We start from the raw sequence: 19,983 nt of genomic DNA, 5'->3' as shown, positions 1-19,983 counted from the left end.
CAGATCCACTCTGGATCAGCTCCCGCATTTTGCGTCTTGCTCCCAGCTGTAAGGCCTGGGAAGATTCCTTCTCCATTGGTGCGCTGGCTTGCACTCCCTCCACTGAGGCACTTCTTCCTTCTCCATGTTGAGATTTTCCTCAAATCTTTGTCAGCCTGTCCCATTGGAGCTCAGGACTCCAATGTGGTTAAAGTAGAAAATGTTAGTTTTTGGATTAATGTCATGGTTCCAATATATAAAACCCTTCGAAAGAACTTTGAGGCATTGTTTACCTTAAATAATCTTTTTATTCGGGAAACAAAGTATCGGCACTGCATAGTTGAACCCAAAAACTAAATTCCCTTCCCCTGATACAAAGTAACAAAGTGCAATTCCCACCCCCAATAAACTGTCATAAATCACATTCCCCAATTGGCTTAAAGCTTGAGGTTTCCCCTTAGCTCCACAGCCCGCCAAAACATTATCAGCTTGTCCTTGGGTTCCCACTACAGCATTATGTTATGGCTAGGTAAGCTTACATTCCAATCTCTCTCTCTCTCTGCTGCACCTAATTTCTAGAGTAAGAAAAAGCATGTTAAAGAAATAGAGAAAATGGTTGCATTTTCATCAGTTGTCAAAGCAGAAATATCCAATGTTAGTAGCATTGACACATATTTAGTTTATCAATTATATCAACTAGATCTAAGGGCAACCATTTGAACAAAATGGTGAATCTTGAACCACAGTAAAACATGCATGAAGGATGTCAATAAAAAATCTTACTGTTGAATGGTTCCATCACAGTAAGTGCATGAATGTGGCAACAAACTATGAGAATACAGTGACAGTTAATTTTGAACAACATGGGTAGTTTCTCAAAAGGCTGGGAAGAACCTATACTAGCTTCTACCTGGAATCTAACTTTTAATTTAAAAAAAAATACCTTCCAGAATGTTTTAAGGTTAGATATTCCTGCAACAAGATTTCTTTATTCTTGCCAAGTATCAGTTTAACAAGGCAACACAAACTGCATTTTAAATACTTGATCAAGTACTTGGCTGGGATTTGGAAATAGTGCTGTCAGACAATTGTGTTAAAATACTATTATATAAAGACTGCATTGATACATTGCATTGAATTATAATCTAGTTTGTTTGATTTTGGCTGAATATGCTTTATGGCCCCAACTACTGTGCTTGAAAAATCATGGCTTATGTCTTAATCTGTAACAGTTGTAGCTTAGTTAAAATATCATAAAACACATTCTGACTTCTTAGTATATGTAAGCTTAGTCTGATACTGGGGTTACGTTACACATTGAGACTTAGTATAATTTGTTTAGCTTGTATATTACATGAGATTAGCTACTGTGGTTTATTAACATGATTTATGACATCATATACAGTAGAATGTAAATGTAACCAGTGGTGAGTTGTTCAATAAACTGTGCTAAATAAATATGGCTTAGTACAATGTTGAAGCAAGGCACTAAGCGGGTATTTTTTCCTAAGTCTTCATTCCTGTCTACTTCTCTTGTTGGCTTGCATAATGCTTTATACAAAGTCTACAGAAGAAATAATATGATCAGCGTGAAAGTGCATCATGTGATCAGATTGTCTATGGAGATCAAGGAAGCTATATTTCATCCAGATCCTATATCAACTGGACCAATGGTGGGGATTTCTCATTTTATATTAGCATGTATGTAATAGTAATTTCTTCTTTATCTTTAAAAACAAGTTTGGAGTTTGTTCTTTCCATAATTAATTCTGGAGGAGAGATTCAGAGTAAAGGGGTTAAGATACTGTAAAATCATCTGCATTGTTCTATCCTTCTGAACCTCATCTAGCCTGATGCGTAGCTGTTAACTTTGTTATTCTCATCAATTAATTAAAAGAAAACAGTAGTCTTGGTTCAATGCTTTCAATGTCCCCAATTAGCCATTAAATGAATAGCCATTTATTTATTGTGATACACCAGGAAGGGAAAAGGCTTTTCTACTAAGAAATCATCATAATTTCATATTTAACATCTTTCTGTTTTAAGATTAGGCCAACTCAAGAAATAGTTGACTGTGGGAGGCACAATTATATCCAAAGCAAAGAAGGATCCCAGTTCTCTCATTAATTCAGCAATAATATCTGAATAAACATCTGATAATATTTGGGAAGGATTTATCCCATCCCCTTGACTCTGACATATTATCATCTCCCCATCAACATCTCACTTTCCAGTTGAATTGTATATTTGGCATTTAATAGCACATTTGGGCACCTTCTGATGAGCAAAATCAATGGAGAAGCCTAACAAATGTCTTACCAGCAATAGCATTTAGACATATAGTGCTTTTAGCCCTCTAAGCCAGTGGTTCTCAACCTTTTTAATGCCGTGACCCCAACTGATCATAGGTCGAGGACTTTCCCTGCCCAGGAGCACCACGCATGTGTGGTGCCGCCCCCTGCGCCGGCTGAGGCGTAGCTGGCAAACGGCAAAGACGGTGCAGGCCAACCACCGGCTGGGCCACCAGCTGGCCCAGCCCAAGAGAGGTAAGGCACCCGCCGGGCTCCACGCGCGCCAGCAACCCTCCCTGCACCCGCCGGCCTCCCACCTCCTACCCCTGGCCCTCTTTTACTTACATTTTTAGTAGTTGCTCAGCAGGGAGGGGTGGAAACTTCCAGACAGCTCGCCTTCGCTGTAGACAACTTGCAGCACCGTTTGCAGAATGGGACTTTTGGCGGGCTCAGCAGGGCAGAGACAGCCTGGACAATTCCTATTGGCTTTTGAAAGCCAATAGAATTAGACTCTATTCAAGAGAGTCTATTCTATTGGCTTTCAAAAACCAATAGAATAAAAGGGATAGCACAGCCAAGGAAAAGGGGAAAAAATGGCGGACTGCGTTGTTTGGCGACCCCCATGAAATGGTCGTTCAACCCCAAATGGGGTCCCGACCCACAGGTTGAGAACCACTGCTCTAAGCAGTTTACAGAGTGAGTATATTAACAACTACATTGATTCACTTAATAACTGTGGCAAGAAAGGTCATAAAATGGGGCAAAATACATTTAACTGTCTCACTTAGCAACAGAAATTTTGGGCTTAATTGTTGTCATAAATGGAGGACTACCTGTAATGCAAATTAATCCAATTTGAGGGCACTTCAATCTGGGAACCAGTGGTGGGATTTAAATATGTGAACAACTGGTTCTCTGTGTGGATGCTGCTTCTGGAAGTCCATTCTGGGCCTGGGCAAAAAAAAAATTAGCTATCACTTCTGCCGAAATGGTGGCTGAATCCCACCACTGCTGGGAATATATATGAAGCATAGGAGATTCCTAAGCTGACATCCTTCCACACTTACCTAGGAGTAAATCGTAATAGACTCAGTGGGCCTTTCTTTTAAATAGATATGCATTGGATTATTGTATAAGACATAGACCCATTCTCTTCTTTCCAAGTTCCTAAGGACATCTGCCATGTGCCTCCGATCATGCTGAACTGCAAAACCTATAATTCCCATTAGAGATAGTCAGAGTTGTCTTATTATGACATACCAGTGTAACTCTAACTTAATTTGAAGGTTAAGCTTTATTATTTATTTATTTATTAAATGTATATGCTGCCCTTCTCATTGTTGCAGTTTCCAGTTAAGAAGGCCAGATTTTCTGGATCTCTAGCATTAAAAGTCACAGCATTTCTGTAACTCTACTTATTTTAATTAATGAGAACCAATGTGGTTAAGGTACTAGATGTTGCCATTGATATATTTGAGGTACTCCAACTGATGCATCGTTCCATCTGTCATTGAAGACATTTTACACCTATTGCCAGGTATTAATAAGAGGCTGCTCCTCTGGAGAACAGGGATCTTTTGCAGTGGCTTCATTGCAGTATAGATACTGCTAAGTAATATATCAACTTTAAAAATGAGCATGGCTGCAGCCCTCTTCCTTATTCATTTTTGGTTGACACATTGAAAGGAGGAAGGGGGGATTGCCAGGTGCTTCTCTAGTCTAAATAAACTTTTGTCCCGTGGGAACCAAGGTCATTGGCTGCTCCTGAGATTGCAGGCTGGGCATTTCACGCAAAGCCCACCAAGAAGATGTATTGGAAAATGTGGTTGCTTGCATAGCTTTAGAGGTGGGATTTCTTAACTTTGTATTGGGGAATTGTTACGTGTGTCTTCAGACTTGGTTTCACTTTTGACATGCCAATAATAAACATGTTCTTTGAGGAATTTCCAAGCCTCAGAATTCTGCTTTATTTGTCTTTGTCTGTTGGAACCATGATATTAAACCAAATTTTTGTTTTCTCAGAGTGCTGGGTTCCGACCACCTACCCACTTACTTTTGGAAGAGCAGTAAAGACTTGGCGAAGACTTGAGATAGAGGAGAAAATTAAAATGCTGCTGGTGGCGACGGGACTCAGGCTGTCGGAGCGCAGGCTGGCATTCCAGCCACTGAGGAGGCATCACTGGCAGGGGCTCAGCCGAAGACCTGGTTGATCCAACCTGGGAAACTAGCACCACAGGAAGGAGCTTGTAAGGACCCACTTCAATCCTCCTTCTTAAGTAAGCAGAACTTTTGGACCAGCTCCATTCCAAAAGGAAACTTTTATTAGGAGAAATTGACAACAGGCATGGAATACAGGATCTGTGGTTTTCCTGCATGAATTGATAGGTTAAAGGAGCATCTAGCAAACCTCACCTCAATAGTCCATCCGGTCAGTTCAAATGGACCAATTTCAGGTGTGAACCCGCTGTGGGAATGGAGTTGATAAAGTGCTATTCCCAAGATTGTTAGGCCATTTGGTTTTCATGCCTTTTTTTCCACAGCTAGAGATAAGCCCGATGGCCGGAGAGGCATTCCTTTCTCACCCCAGGCTGGCATCAAGGGAAATAGTTCAAAGAGCAGGCAGATAGAGAGAAGTGGAGAGGATACATTGTAGTGGCTATAGCAAAATGAGAACAGATACATTGTAGTGCCCAGGTATCCTCCCCCTCCCCAGGAATATGATAGACCCCACAAGAATAAAGAATAAAAAAACACCCCTCTAACCTCAACTTGGGTTCTGACATGCTGCCCCCCTTTAAAAAATGAGAGATCCACCTGTAGAGGAAACAAGAAAGGAGAGAATATATATATATATATATATATATATATATATATATATATATATATATATATATATATATATATATATATATATGTTAGTCTGGCTTATCAGGGTATCTATTATGGAATTTACTAAGTAATCTCAGAGCTCTGACATGTTGCTTGTGGACCCACTCATTTTGGGAAGGAGGTAGGTTCTTCCAGGCTACCAGATATTGTGTGGAGCCATGATATTTCCTAGAGTCTAGGATTTCTTTGATTTTGAAGTGTTGCTCTCCTTCTACCATGTTTGGAAGAGGAGGAGGGGCTGCAACTGGCCTTAAGGGTGAGCTTAGTTCTTATTTTAAAAGGCTGCAGTGAAAGACCAAGTGAACCTGCCTTAGTGTCTTGGGGAGTTCCAATTCAACTGTTACTGGATTTATTATCCATTTAATGGGGAAAGGTCTCACAAATTTTGATCCTAGCTTTTTTGATGGCTGTAGGGATTTCATATATTTGGTGGACAAGTATACTTTCTCGCCTATTTGGAAAGGTTTGGGTTCTACTGGGTTTTTTATCAGCTTACATTTTTTATGCCTCCCTAGCCTCATCTAAGGCTTTTCTCACAACTGGCCAGGTATTTTGAAGTTGCGCTATCCATTCCTTCAGTGATGGAATGGTGGGTTCATTAGTTGGTAGTTCCAGCATCGGGTTGAAGCTTTGTCCAGTTGCGATCTGGAACAGAGTGTCGCCGGTGCTGGAGTGAACAGCATTGTTGTTATAGGTGACTCTGCAAAAGGGAGCAGGTCAGTCCAATTGTCTTGCTGGTAATTTATAAAGCATCTTAAGTATTGCTCCAGTACTGAGTTTGAATGTTCTGACACACCATTCGTTTGCAGATGATGGCTAGATGACAGCCCTTGGGTTGTCCCCAAAAGGTTCAAAAAGAGTCTTCAGAATTCAGATGTAAATTGCACCCCCCTGTTATATATGATTCTTTGTGGGGCTCCATGTAATCAGTATATGTGTTGCACAAACAGTTTTGCCAGTGTTTTTGCTGTGGGGATTTTTTGACATGGGATGAACCTGCTTTGAAAACAGATCTGTTACTGACACTCTCTGGAAGTTCTATGATAAAGTCCATAGAAATCTCCCTCCAGGGTGCCAACAGGGTGGCTACTAGTTGCAATAATTCTGGGATCTTCCCTTGCCTTCATTTAGCTGTTGCACAAATGGAGCAGCTAGCTACATAGCTCTCAATATCCTGTTTTATTGAAGACCACCAAAACTCTCACTTTACCAAGTGAAGCGTTTTCACAAATCCAAAGTGTCCAGCCATTTTGGAGTCATGGCAGAGGCACATGAAGGTTAATCTCTAGTGGACCTCTTGAAAGCCAAGGCTGCCCCTCAGCGCAGGAGTACTCCTGTAACTGCTGGAGATGAGCTCCTATTGCTGCTATCCCAGGGTTCTTCATCTGCAGATGGAAAGAAAGGAAAGGGGTCAATGGGATGGGATGACTCAGGCAAGTGGAAATTTTAGTCTGCAGTCCACAGCCCTTCACTTGAATAGTTGAAGGAGAAGTTCAGCTGTCTGGAGGCAAGGGATACTATCCCTGTTGCCCAGGAGGTGGGTACCTATCTCTTCCCCCCCCTTGCTGGAGCTCCAGCCCAACTGCGGGAGTCCGTGCTGCTTTGCCCATCCCCCAACCAGCTGTGAAACCAAGCCCTGTGTCCCAGCCAAGTTTGTTGCCATGACCTCGTGATGCCAGTCCTGGAGTCCAGCCAAGAGAACTCTGGAGAGTGGTTCAGCCACATCCCCAGGACCAGCAAGCCACTCAAGCTCAGCAAGCCACCCAAGCCCAGCACCGGATGCAGGTGGCTCTGCTGAGATTCTATCCCACTCATCAAGCCAACCTTTGATAGAGATTCTGAGAAGCTGATCTTCTTTTTAAATCAGATGTGGGCTCATTTAGATAGCTATGCTTATGCCTACCTGAATGGGGTTATGATGATGAATGATGTGGTGGCAAATTTAGAGGGAGAAGTGGCTGACTGGGTGATCAACTTCCATGATGAAGGGGCTCCTGAATTGCATGACATCAATCTATTCATGGAGCAACTGAAGGGTCAGTTTGAAGTCGAATCCCGAGTCCTACTGTCTGAGAAAGAAATGCATTGCCTGAAGCAAAGAGGTCACCCTGCAAAGGAGTACATCCATGAATTCAAGAGAGTTGCTAACTGGCTGGGGCAGTGGCCTGAGCAGTCACTGATCAACTACTTCAAACAGGGGTTAGATCGCAACTTGCTTCAAGCCTGCATCATTTGAGGTCTTCCCAACTTGTTGCGTGAGTGGTATTGTATGGCGGTGAAGCTGGACATCGAGCTCGACTGCCCTGAAAATCAGGAACCATCAAACCCAAGCCACCACACATCCAAGAAAAACGCCTCTATGTCTGACATCCCCAAGCCTCTGCAGTGTCCAACTTCTCCCAAGCACCAGCCAGGGCTCCAATCAAGTACTACCAGTGCAGTCAGATGGGTCACAGTGCTGTGGGGTGTCCAGCTCCTCACCCTCAACCTAGAAGCATGCCAGTTGTAGCCACGAAACTGTGAAGAGCTCCCAGAGGAAGAGAAAAAATCAACTGGGAACTTCAAGGCTTGGGTGTTGAAGCCTCCTCTCCACCAAGCTTGAACCCAAACCCCAATCTGAGCCACAGAAGATGTCAGCACCATACGACAGTGACAAGGAAGGTGAGAAGGACCCCATAGTGAGTCAGCCCATTTCCTATTTTGCCATTCCCGGCAGTCTGATAGTGCCCAAAACAGGGACTCATATGAATTTGAATGTCCTAATAGACATTGCACTTGGTGCTTAATTAACTTATCCATTGTGCTCAAACTGGGAATCCGGGTTAAGCTATTGTCCCTGCCCATGAGGTTTGAGCAGGCTGACGGGTCCCTTATCGGAGGTGTCCCTGCCCTACACCTAACTGAACCTGTGTGTTTGGAAATGGGTCGGCATTGGGAAATAAATCATCCATTTTATGGTGGTTCCGAAGATGACTGAAACAATATTTTGGGGCTAGCATAGTTGGATAAATGGCATTCTAACATCTGGTGGGAGGAGAGAATGTGGAAATTAGACTGGGAACAGGACCCCTCCAATCTGACACTGACAATAAAACAAAGACACTAGCCATCTGCGAGATGCAAGGGGAGCCCCGTGAAACCCGAAAAGCTAGTGGTGATTCAACTTGTCCCCATTGAGTATCATGATTTGGCAGAAGCATTTAGTGAGAAGGAATGTGACTTCCTCCTCCCATAGACAATAGCTGCAGACTTTGCTTTTGAAATTCTGTCCAGTGCCAAGCTCCCTAAACCAAGGATGTATTCTATGACACCCAAAGAGATGAAAGAACAGAGAGAGTACATCGATAAAAACTTAGCTAGGGGTTTCATTCAGCCATCCAAATTACCCATGGCTGCTCCCATGCTTTTCAAAGGAAAAAAAGATGGCTCTCTTAGATTATGCGTGGATTTTAAATCCCTCAATCCTGTCAGCATGGAAAATACATACCCCTCCCCCTGATATGTTAGACCAGCTGGCTAAAGGAAAAATCTTTACCAAGCTGGATTTAAGAGAGGCTTATTACTGGATCCGGATCAAGGAGGGGGACAAATGGAAAACAGCATTCAATTGCCCATTGGGGAGTTTCCAATTTAAAGTCATGCCTTTTGGACTGCAGCTGTGTTGATACAATTGATAAATCATGCTCCATGATCATTTATACAAGGGGGTTTGGGTTTATCTTGATGATATCCTTATTTATTCTAAAATCATGGATGAACACCTCCAAATGGTCCCTGAGATGTTAAAGAGATTGTTGAAAGCCAATGTCAAGCACTCTATGCAAAGCTGTCAAAGTGTGAATTTCCCCAGACCCACTTAGATTATCTAAGGTATCGGTTTCGAATGAGGAGGTAGAGATGGACCCTGCCAAAGTTAAAGCAGTACTGGAATGGCAACCCCCACGCATCCGCAAGCAGCTTCAAAGTTTTCTGGGATTTGCCAACTTTTATCTTCAAGTTATTTCCTCTTTTGCAAAGATAGCCATGCCAACCCTGACCTTGTCAGCCATTGCAATGGTCATTAGAGTGCCAGGCAGCGTTTGAAAAACTAAAGAGACTCTTTGCAGCTGAACCAGTTCTTAAACACCCTGGCCCTAGACACAGTTCATCATTCAAGCTGATGCAAGTGACGTGGCCATGGGGCTGTTCTCCTACAAAAAACTTACAGAGGTGAGTTACAACCTTGCGCTTACACATTCCAGAAATTAACTGACACCAAGAGGAGGTGGGCTGTTTGGGAGAAAGAGGCCTTTTCAGTTTGTTGGGCTTTGCTGATATAGTATCATTTCTTGGAAGGGGGGGGGAAAATACCTTTTGAGGTATGGATTGATCACAACAATTTGGAGGCTCTCAAGATCCCCTGTAAATTATCCCCCAAGAAAGTGGGGGCTCAGTACTTCAACTGTTTTAATTTCACTTTAAAATATTTTCCTGGGGGTAAGAACTTTTTGGCTGATACCTTGTCTAGAATGCCCCAATTCAAGAGCAACCGAGAAGAAGTAATTAACTCTATTATTCCTCCACTACAATCTGCTTCTCAAATAACAACCAGATCACACACAGAGAGACTCCCTGCTGGTCCTGACACTCACTCGCTAAAGGAATTAAAGGAGAAGTTAGAGACCGATGCCTGGTTTAAAGATAACAAATCTATATTAACCTTAAGGGGAGGACTAGCTTGGAAGGGTTCTAAGTTACACCTCCTAAATGGCCTCAGGCTCCAGGCATTGCAATGGAATCATGACACTATGCAAGCAGATCACTTTGGATTTTTAAAGACATTGCATCTGGTGTGAAGGCAATTCTGGTGGCCAAGAATGAAAAAGGACATTGAGAGTTATGTTAAGACTTGTGCCATTTGTGCTGCCATGAAGAGGTGTCCTGGAAAACCACCAGATTTATTGCAGCAAGTGGCCAATTCCTCTCAATCTTGGGAGAAGATAGCCATGAATTTGATAGTGGAATTACCTGAGAGCAGAGGCCTAGAGGAGGCCTCTCAGGCCTAGAACAGCCTGCTGGAAGTGCATGGATGCCACTTCTGGAAGTCCATTCTAGGCCTCAGAAGCCCAGGCCTGCATCCAATAAGAGAACAGGTTGTTCAGGTATTTGAATCCCACCACTGAGAAAAACCAAATGTACAAGTACAAATTAGGTGAAACATGGCTAAATAATTGTGAGAAGAATCTTGGATTACTAATGGACAATCACTTAAATATGAGTTAATAGTGTGTGGCAGCAGCCAAAAAAGCCAATGCAATCCTAGACTGCATTAATAGAGGGATAGACTCAAGATCACAGTAAGTATAAGTACCGTTTTGTAAGATCACCTTGAAATACTGCATCCAGTTTTGGTCACCACAGTATAAAAGAGAAGTTGAGACTCTGGAAAGAGGCCAGAGAATAGTAACAAAGATGATTGGGGACTGGAGCTAAAATATATGAAGAATGGTTGGGTTTGTCTAGCCTAGTGAAAAGAAGGATTGGGGTGACACGATAGCAGTGTTCCAATATTTGAAGGGCTGCCATAAAGAAGAAAGGGACAATCTATTTTCCAAAACACCAGAAGACAAGACAAGAAGCAGTGATGGAAACCAATCAAGGAGAGAAGCAATCTAGAATTATGGAGAAATTTCCTAATGGCGAGTGGGTGTTCCATCATTGGAGCTTTTAAGAAGAAACTGGACATCCATTTACCTGAAATGGTATAGCATCTCCTGCTTGAGCAGAGAGTTGAGCTAGAAGATCTCCGAGGTTCCTTCCAACTCTGTTATTTGATGTTATTCTATGTTATATTATCTGATGGGTCCTAAATGATGTGCCTTCTCTACTGTCTTATGGAACATTCTTCCTCTGAAATTAGATTGGCCCCATCTCTTTTGATTTTTCATAAGGCTTTCAAGACCTGATTATGTTGTTGGTTATGTTGGCACTGAATGGACTGGAGATCTTTTCCAATACCCCCATTGCTGAGGGAGCCATTTCACCTAAGGTTAATATTTTTATGCTTTTTATTACAATGGTTTTTAAGATTTTTGTCAGTTTTATATTAGCTGTTTTATTGCACTGAGAGTTCTCTTTGAAGGGGATGGATGGCTATATAAATGTGAATAATAAATAATAATAATAAAAGAACCAAATCAAATGAACTACAGTATATTATGCTTAATCAGTAATCCTACAGTAATGTAGGACTGTTCTCTTGTCAATTCAAGAAAGAATGAGCTACAGTTAAAGAGCAGAGTAGGGAAAAACCCCTGTGAATAGTAGAGTCAATAGTTCTCCTATTTATTACTCAAGCTTGGAAACAATCTTTGCAGAAAAATATTGTCAGTAAGCAATGTAGAGAATTGTTTACAAATGAAAAAGTTCAAGCTGACTTCATTTATTGTTGTGATCATATTTTCTTTAAGGAAACCAGGTGAGGTTTATACTTATTTTAGAAGCTGTAACCTGAGATCTGATTTAGCATTAAATTGATAGAGAAGGCACATTTAGGTGAAAGCAGGCAATGTCCTAAGCAAAGTAAATTTCTCATTTCTCCATGAGATTAGTTCCAGAACTAATGTCATGGAGAAATTATGCTCATATAATATGTCCCTGAATATTATGATTTTCCCCTCTTATTAGAAACTCTGTCTTAGTTCTGCTGACTTTTGCAGCTGGGTGATACAGCATTGATCTGCAGTTGGTTGTCCTATCTTCTCTAGGAAGCTTATGGAGCATAGAAACATCCAAGGATATAAACATAAGACTACAAACTTTGTTTTGCTTTGCTGCCCACTGTTGATGATTGATGATGATGATGATTGCAATCATGATGATCATAATGATTTAAAAGTAAAAAAATTAGGTTGGACAGGATTTAAAAATTAAAAGACTCAGTTAGTCAATAATCTGATTTTTGTGAGTTATTTTATTTATTAAATTTCTATACTGCCCATCTCCCCAACAATGTGAGTTTGGGTGGTTGCAATTAATGTTGTGTCCTGCACCTGTCCTGCTTTCAGCTTGCCTTCTCTTGTTCAAAATGGAATTGGACATTTGTCTTTTTCATCTTTGCATGATGAGCCCTGCTTCAGTCTTGTGATTATGAAAAGAAGGTTCACAAGCACAGACTTTTTGTTAGCAAGGGTAAAAGATAATTTGGCATACCTTGTGATTTCATTACCTCCTCACTCTTTTAAAGGCATTAGTACAAAATAGCAAAAGAGGCACTAATAGTAGGACAATTTTTCTCAAGGTAATCAGAATGTGATAGCATCAGTCTCATTGATTTTTTTTCTTCGCAAAAAGTATTACTACAGACATGTCAAATACAAGGCCCGGGGGCCGGATGCAGCCTGCAAAATGGTTTCATGTGGCCCACGAAGCCATCCTGGAAACAGTGAGGGAACAGCCCCCTTGGCCCTGGCTCAGGCCAGCTGGGATCCAATGTACAATTTTGTGGTGGCCATCTATGCTGAAATGCATTCAGTCTTAGTGCCATAAGGCCATCCGGAAATAGCTAGGAACCAACCCCTGCTGTGTCGGCCCCGCCCCTAGGTGGGGAGGTGTCACCCTTTGTGAGGAATGAAGAAATGGACCATGCCTTGGCGCTTGCCCTGGTCTCACCCTCTTCTGCCTGAGACCCTCATATCGTCCCACTCCTGCCCAGGCCCCCACAGGCACCCTTGATGCAAACGATGTAGAGCTTGCCATGCCCACCCAGTAGGCCACACCCACTCCATCCACACCCACCCAGTAGGCCACACCCATCCTGGCCACACAAGCCTGCCCCCCTGAGGGCAACCCCAATGCTGATGCTGCCCTCAATGAAACTGAGTTTGACACCCCTGTATTACTATTTCAAAGAAAGGTATCTGCAATATTTAAGAACTCTAGTGGCATAGTGGTAGAATGCAGTATTGCAGGCTAAACTGTACCAACTGCCAGCAGTTTGATTCTGATTGGCTCAAGATTGACTCAGCCTTCCATCTTTCTAACGTCCCAGATTGTTGGGGGCAATATGTTGATATTTGTAAACTGCTTAGAGAGGTCTGTAGAGCACTATGAAGTGGTAAATAAGTCTAAGTGCTATTGCTTACTAGTGCTATTTACCCCAAATGAATTAAAAGTAGTTTTGTTTTGTATCCAGAAACACTATAAAGGTTGCAGATTAATCCTACAAATTGTTTACAGTAAAATGAGGTGCAGTTGTTCGCTGACTACTGGTTGCCTTTTTCAGCCCATCCTTTTCTGGCTGAACTTGGTGGAGAACATGGCCTGCAATTATTTAAGAAACAATATACATTTTATAGAGCTTTTTCCATATTACTTTGCTGGATCAAAATATACCAAACAGATTTGGATGGTATGTAAATAATTGTAAATATGAAAAATACATACATAGGTTTGCTGAACCTATAATGACTAGGGAGACATTTATTATAAGAAACAGACAGTATGTTATTAAAGCCTTTCTTATAAATTTCTATAGCATTAAAAGTGAATTGTCACAATTTTTCCCCATTCTCTTTCTTTCTTTTTAATATCACATAATGTAAAGTGAAAAGTAAATTTTCTGAAAGATGTCAGATATGTGATTAGCTCACTTTCACCAATCTGGAACTTTTTAAAAGTTTGCCAGATATTTAAAAACAAAAATAAGATGGACAAACACAAGTTCAAATAAAACTAAATTACCAGGCATCAAGTCTAAAAATAAGAGACAAACAAGAAACAAAAGAAACTCTTGAATGCAATTTCCCCACTCCCATTTAAGTGGCTAAATGCTAGGGATGAAAATCTGCCCTTTGTAGAATGAAACCTTTAATTCCACAATGAATTTGTAACACCCTGCATGTTACTTCTCCATCTTAGCACCTGTGTATAATGTAGCATCTATTACCCTTTGGCTATTCTGTAATGCAAGCTTTTCTCATTTGTCAAATGGCACTTGATTATGCCCTACTCATATATTGCCTTGACTGTAGAACTTGTTTAACAGTAGTGATTTATTGCTCTGATTTCAGAACTAGTTGAGAAAATTTTTAAAAAGATTTGCTTTAAAATATGTACATACACTGGCTGAAAGAATAGACAAGTAAATTCATAGCATGTATCTAATTCTCAATGATGCCCATAGCTGAATCTTAAATCTATCTTGCTCATCTATCTGTCAACATGGCCTAATCTTCATGTTCATGACTCAGTATGGCCATGCAAAATACACACATGTACAAATGATAATATCTACTGTTGCTATGTGGTATATAACTTGTTGACCTGATTCACAATCATGTTCAGCTATCATTTGTTTAATTTAGTTTATGCAATAAGCCACAACTGGTTTAATTAATATAATATACTATGCCATAAACAATCGGCACACAACTTTTTCTTGATCAAAGATTGCATTTCTCTTTTCTGTTGAATGCTGAGAGCCATATTCCCAAAGTGAGTTGAAGCAAAAACTTTTAAAAATTCATTACAATTAAATTTAAATGTGATATTTTAATGGCCTATTTTTTTTCTCTGTCACACTAAAGTTTTACTAATGGATTTCTAAAATCTTACAGTTTTCACAAGTCCTCGCTTCTTGGTGTCTGATTGTGGGCTCCTGATATTAAATATTTTTTATAAACTATAGAGCAGTGGTTCTCAACCTGTGGGTCGGGACCCCATTTGGGGTCGAACGACCATTTCACGGGGGTCGCCAAACAATGCAGTCCGCCATTTTTTCCCCCTTTTCCTTAGCTGTGCTACTCCCTTTTATTCTATTGGCTTTTGAAAGCCAATAAAATAGACTCTCTTGAATAGAGTCTAATTCTATTGGCTTTCAAAAGCCAATAGGAATTGTCCAGGCTGTCTGTGCCCTGCTGAGCCCATCAAAAGTCCCATTCTGCAAATGGTGCTGCACCAATTGAGTAGTCCTCGACTTATGACCGGTTGAGTAGTCCTCTACTTATGACCGGTTGGGGGTCGCGGCATTAAAAAGGTTGAGAACCACTGCTATAGAGGCTGACTTTATGTTACGCTATCATGAGCCTGACTTAACTTTTTTTATAAATCCACATACTCTCTTTGGTAAAGCATGGTTTATAGGCTGTCATACTATGCAAACTTTCTTCTGTCCCCCCCCCCCATATTGTATTCATTGCCAAGCATATATGTTTTAGACCAAAACCAAAATAGCCATCTTACCTATATAAATGGTCCCAATAGGATTTTCCCTGATCAGCAGGTATGCTTCATTAATCTGTCCTAAATGCAGGTATGATCTATTTTATGTGGATGAGTCATTGACTCACAGGAATATTGCATTTGCTTTTGGGTAAAGTACCAAATGTGCGTAGTAGCTTTATACATAAGTGTCAATGTCTAAGTTCCCCTGAGCTTCTGTTGTTAACGAAGTTTTACAGCAATTTGTAATCAAATTAGACAGGTAATACATTTGCTACATCATAAAAGTTTTTATCCTGCCCTATTTGTTTCTTTTGTGAAATAAAATGTTTGGATTTTTTTTCCATACAACAGCTCGAAGGAAGTCTGGAAGAACCTCTAGTGCAGGGGTATCAAACTGCCGGCCCGCAGGCCAGATGAGTCATGGCAAAACTGCACCCACCCCACTGCCGGCAATGGAAAAAAAAGTCATGATATGTCGCAACACATCACGTGATGTTGCGAGTTTGACACCCCCGCTCTAGTGGCATCCACAGCAAACCATAATTATGCCAAAATGAGAATATGCATGCAGTGGTGTCATGGTGCAAATGCTGCTGTTAAATATTTGCATCCTGAAGTCTGACCTAAATATTCTGATGTTGTCAGAAATACTTTGGTATTTGCGTCCACTTAGTCCTTCATGGTATCCATGAGACCATTGTAATACTTGGAATTAAATCCATGAAGAACAGCACAGTCACTGAATGAATATTGTCCCTTGCTTTGGCTGTAGAAAAGCTAGAGCTTTATTTCAGTTTGAATAATTTAAAACAAACATTGTTAATGACTGTGACTGTCCAAACATTTTTGAGCTATAGTTACCATTATACCACATTATTTGCCATGCTAATTGTTTTTGGCCTTTTTAATCAGTGCAGGAATCCCCTTTCATTTTCATATGTAGAGCCTGCTTTATCATTTGCACAGCATACAGAAAGGAACAAGATGCAAGACTGTTAATTTTGTACCTTTTGGGTCATGTTCAGCAAGGCTTTTTGTCCTATGGGATTTTGAAATGAGTGGCCTATGCCCCTATTTCATGATCTTAGATGCCCATGGGCTTTCCACAGTTGCTGCAAAACTTTGATCTTGCCTATTTTTATTGATTACTATCAAATTTCATTTAATATTATTCAATATTCAAATAATATTGAATATTCATTATTCAATATTATTCAATATTCTAATCAGTTTGTTGTAGCTGTTGAGCTGTTCTGATCCCTTGCCAATTAACCCTGTCCCAGAAAATATTTCAAAAACAACTTGTTGGTATTCTTTGGTTTTAAAATAGGAATGACTGATTAATCGAAGACATGCACAGTGATACGCTGATAAATGTTAAGAAGCAGCTCTGCTGGCTCCATTGCTGTTGCCTTGCCACACTACTAGCACAAAACCGCTCTTTAAAGTACTAGATGTCTGCAACTCTTCTCTGCTTTCAACTGTCTCACCATGTTCCCAAAAATTTAACAATGGGCTCTTGCAAGCCAGTATAAACCAGCTCCAACACATCATTGGTGAGGCATGTTAAAAAATCTTTTTGATAATTCATTATACCCACCATTTTGAAGCCATTGACTCTCATTGTGGATGTCACTGCACACTAAGATAAAGCATGGTCCTTAGCTTGAGGAGATTGCCCATCCTTCTTCTAACTGGAAGAAGATTGGAAGATTCTAGACCTGCTTCCATCTTCTTCTGTGTTTGATTTTCCTGTCAATCAAATTATCAACAACAGATGGTTTTTGACTTATGACCACAATTGAGACCAGAACTGCTAAGCATGGTTGCTAAGTGAGTCACACCCTATAAACAACCTTTTACTATGGTTGTTAAGTGAATAAATATGTTAAATGGTGCACATAGTTATTAAGCACATTTGACTTTCCTAATTGACTTTGCTTGTTGGAAGCCAATTGGGAAGGTCACAAATGGTGATCATGTGACCCAGGAATGCTACAATCATCATACATCCATGCCAGTTGCAAGAACCAGAATTTTGATCATGTGACCACAGAGATTCTGCAACAATCATAAGTGTGAGGACAGGTGGTAAGTCCTTTTTTCAGCATCTTCATTTCAGATGGTCACTAACAATTGTTTGTAAATTAAGGAGTACCTGTATTAGCAGAGAGAGAAATTCTCTTGAAGTTTCTTACCTGTTCTAATTCCATTTGCTGAAATTTGCTTCAGAAATTATTTCAAATGAGACATTTGAAGTTCCTTTACTTATTTAGCTACAAAATGGCCAAAATACAGGTATATGTAAATCCCTGTCTTTTGTGCTGAAATATCTCTCTATTCTCTACAGCTTCTCTGGCTTTCCAACTTCAGTTAAATCCCCCCCCCCCAAAAAAAAACTACAATGAGGAAACTCTTCCTATGTATTGTTGACTGCTTTGGAAGTGGCATTGCTGTCATTATAATGGCCTGCCCTTCAGAACTTTTGGAAAGTTACTGGAATGGAGACTTTAAAAAAAAAAACAAACTATCCATCTAGATTTTCCGCTCACATCTGGAGAATTTCCAAAGGCCGAAATATTTTTTTTCATTCTCGCCAAAAGATAAGATTTTTTCTTATACTGGGGCAAACTTCCAGAGTCAAAATCCAGATGTCAAATGTTTATGTTAAAAACACACACACACACACACACACACACACACACAGAAAAATAGAACTTTTTCGTTTCTTCTTAGAAAGCCTATCTGATGTTCCTCAATTTACTGAAACCCAATACTGCTAAGCTGAAGCTTTTCTTCCAAGTTATTACACATAAAAATGAAAACTTCAGTGATTTTGTATTTCTTTTTTTCCTTCCTGCTACTAATGTTTCTAATGAGGAAACACTGCTTGCATGCTCCTCTTAAATTTCAATGAGTTCACAAGTATTGCCTTTATTCTTCATTAACAGGCAGACAACCTGCAGTGCAGGCATTTATAACGTTTCCAGAATGTTTATACCGAATTGCATCCTTGTTCACAGAATTACGCAGGAGAGCCATTAGTTTTTCTTCTAAATCACTCTTCTCCTTTCCAGTCATGTTTTCTTTTGAGTTTTCTTTTTTTTTTTTAAAAAAAAAAATGTAGTAGGTTCTCTTCTATATGACATTGCAAGGCACTGCCATCTGGAAACACCTTTTATTATTTAACTGGAAATGCTTTTCAAAATAGCCTCCACATTAATTATTAAAAATCATTAATTTTCCTCACCATATAATCAGATCCTGGCTGAAATGGTATAGGATCATGGTGGTGAACCTATGGCACATGTGCCACAGGTGGCATGCAGAGCCGTCTCTGTGGGCACGCACACCGTCGCCCCAATCCTAGGCCTTCAGCTGGGTTTTATAAACCTTTTTGCTTTATGCCTCTGCCGCCGTGTGCAAAAAAAAAAGGTTCAATCAATCAATTTCAACTTCTTGCGGGGGAAAAAAAAGATCTCGCAAAGTTGGAATTGATTGATTGAACTTTTTAGTCTCACTCAGTCTGCCGTTATCACTGAAACGATGCCCACCCAATGGGCCACGCCCACCCAGCACCCGATGATACATAAGTGGGTTTTGGGTTGAAGTTTGGGCACTTGGTCTCTAAAAGGTTCGCCATCACTGGTATAGAATTTCCTGCTTGAGCAGAGGGTTCTACTAGAAGACCTCCAAGATCTCTTCCAATGCTGTTATTCTGATATTCTGCTTTTAATGAGAAATAGCAGAAGTTAGACTCTTGATATATTGAGTTATTGTAAGCCTTATGTCATAACAGCAACTATAATTCAACAAAATGAATTATAACAAGATGAAGCTACAGATATTATTGAAGCCCATCATCATGCCTAGTGATTTAGGTCATTGTAGAGCAAAAGGTCTGATTAATATATCACAAACAAGTTGTATCAAATCCAGCAGAACCCCCATATTGCATTGAACAATTCTATCCAATTATAACAGAATGATAGGATTGGAAGGGATCTTGCAGGTCTTCTAGTCCAACTCCCTGCTCAAGAGGAGATCCTATACCAGTGATGGCGAACATTTAGAGACCAAGTTCCCAAACTGCAACCCAAAACCCACTTATTTATTGCTGGGTGCCGGGTGGGCGTGGCCCACTGGGTGGACGTGGCTGTGGTGGTCATGGCAGATTGGATGGGTGTGGCCAAGGTGGGTGTGATCACCTCAATGTTGCTCGTGGGGAGAGACAGCTGTGGGGGCCAGACAGGGGTGGGGCAGATCCAGGGGTCTCTGGCAGGTGGGGCGGTGGGCAGTACACTCATCCTGCAGGGTGAGGTGAGGCAGGGCAGGGGTGCCATTGTCTCAGGGCAAGGCAAGGCAGGGCTGGGGCGGCTGCTGCCTGACACCATTGGCCCCTGCACACAGAGGCCAGTGAGCTCATGGGTGCTGGGATACTTTCGGCCATGTGGGACCTTGGCAAGTTAGCGGGCAGTTGAGTGAAGAGGGATGGTTGCCATCTCCAAGGCATCGCATGCGTGCCCACAGAGAGGTCTCTGAGTGCCGCCTCTGGCACACATGCCATAGGTTCGCCACCAGTGCCCTATACCATTTCAGAAAAGTGATTGTTTTCATTGTT

The sequence above is a fragment of the Crotalus tigris genome, unplaced genomic scaffold (assembly GCF_016545835.1).
Source record: "Crotalus tigris isolate CLP2741 ecotype Arizona unplaced genomic scaffold, ASM1654583v1 scf7180000017666.27876245, whole genome shotgun sequence".
NCBI classification, from domain to species: domain Eukaryota; kingdom Metazoa; phylum Chordata; class Lepidosauria; order Squamata; family Viperidae; genus Crotalus; species Crotalus tigris.
Note: the sequence above shows the minus strand (reverse complement) of the source record.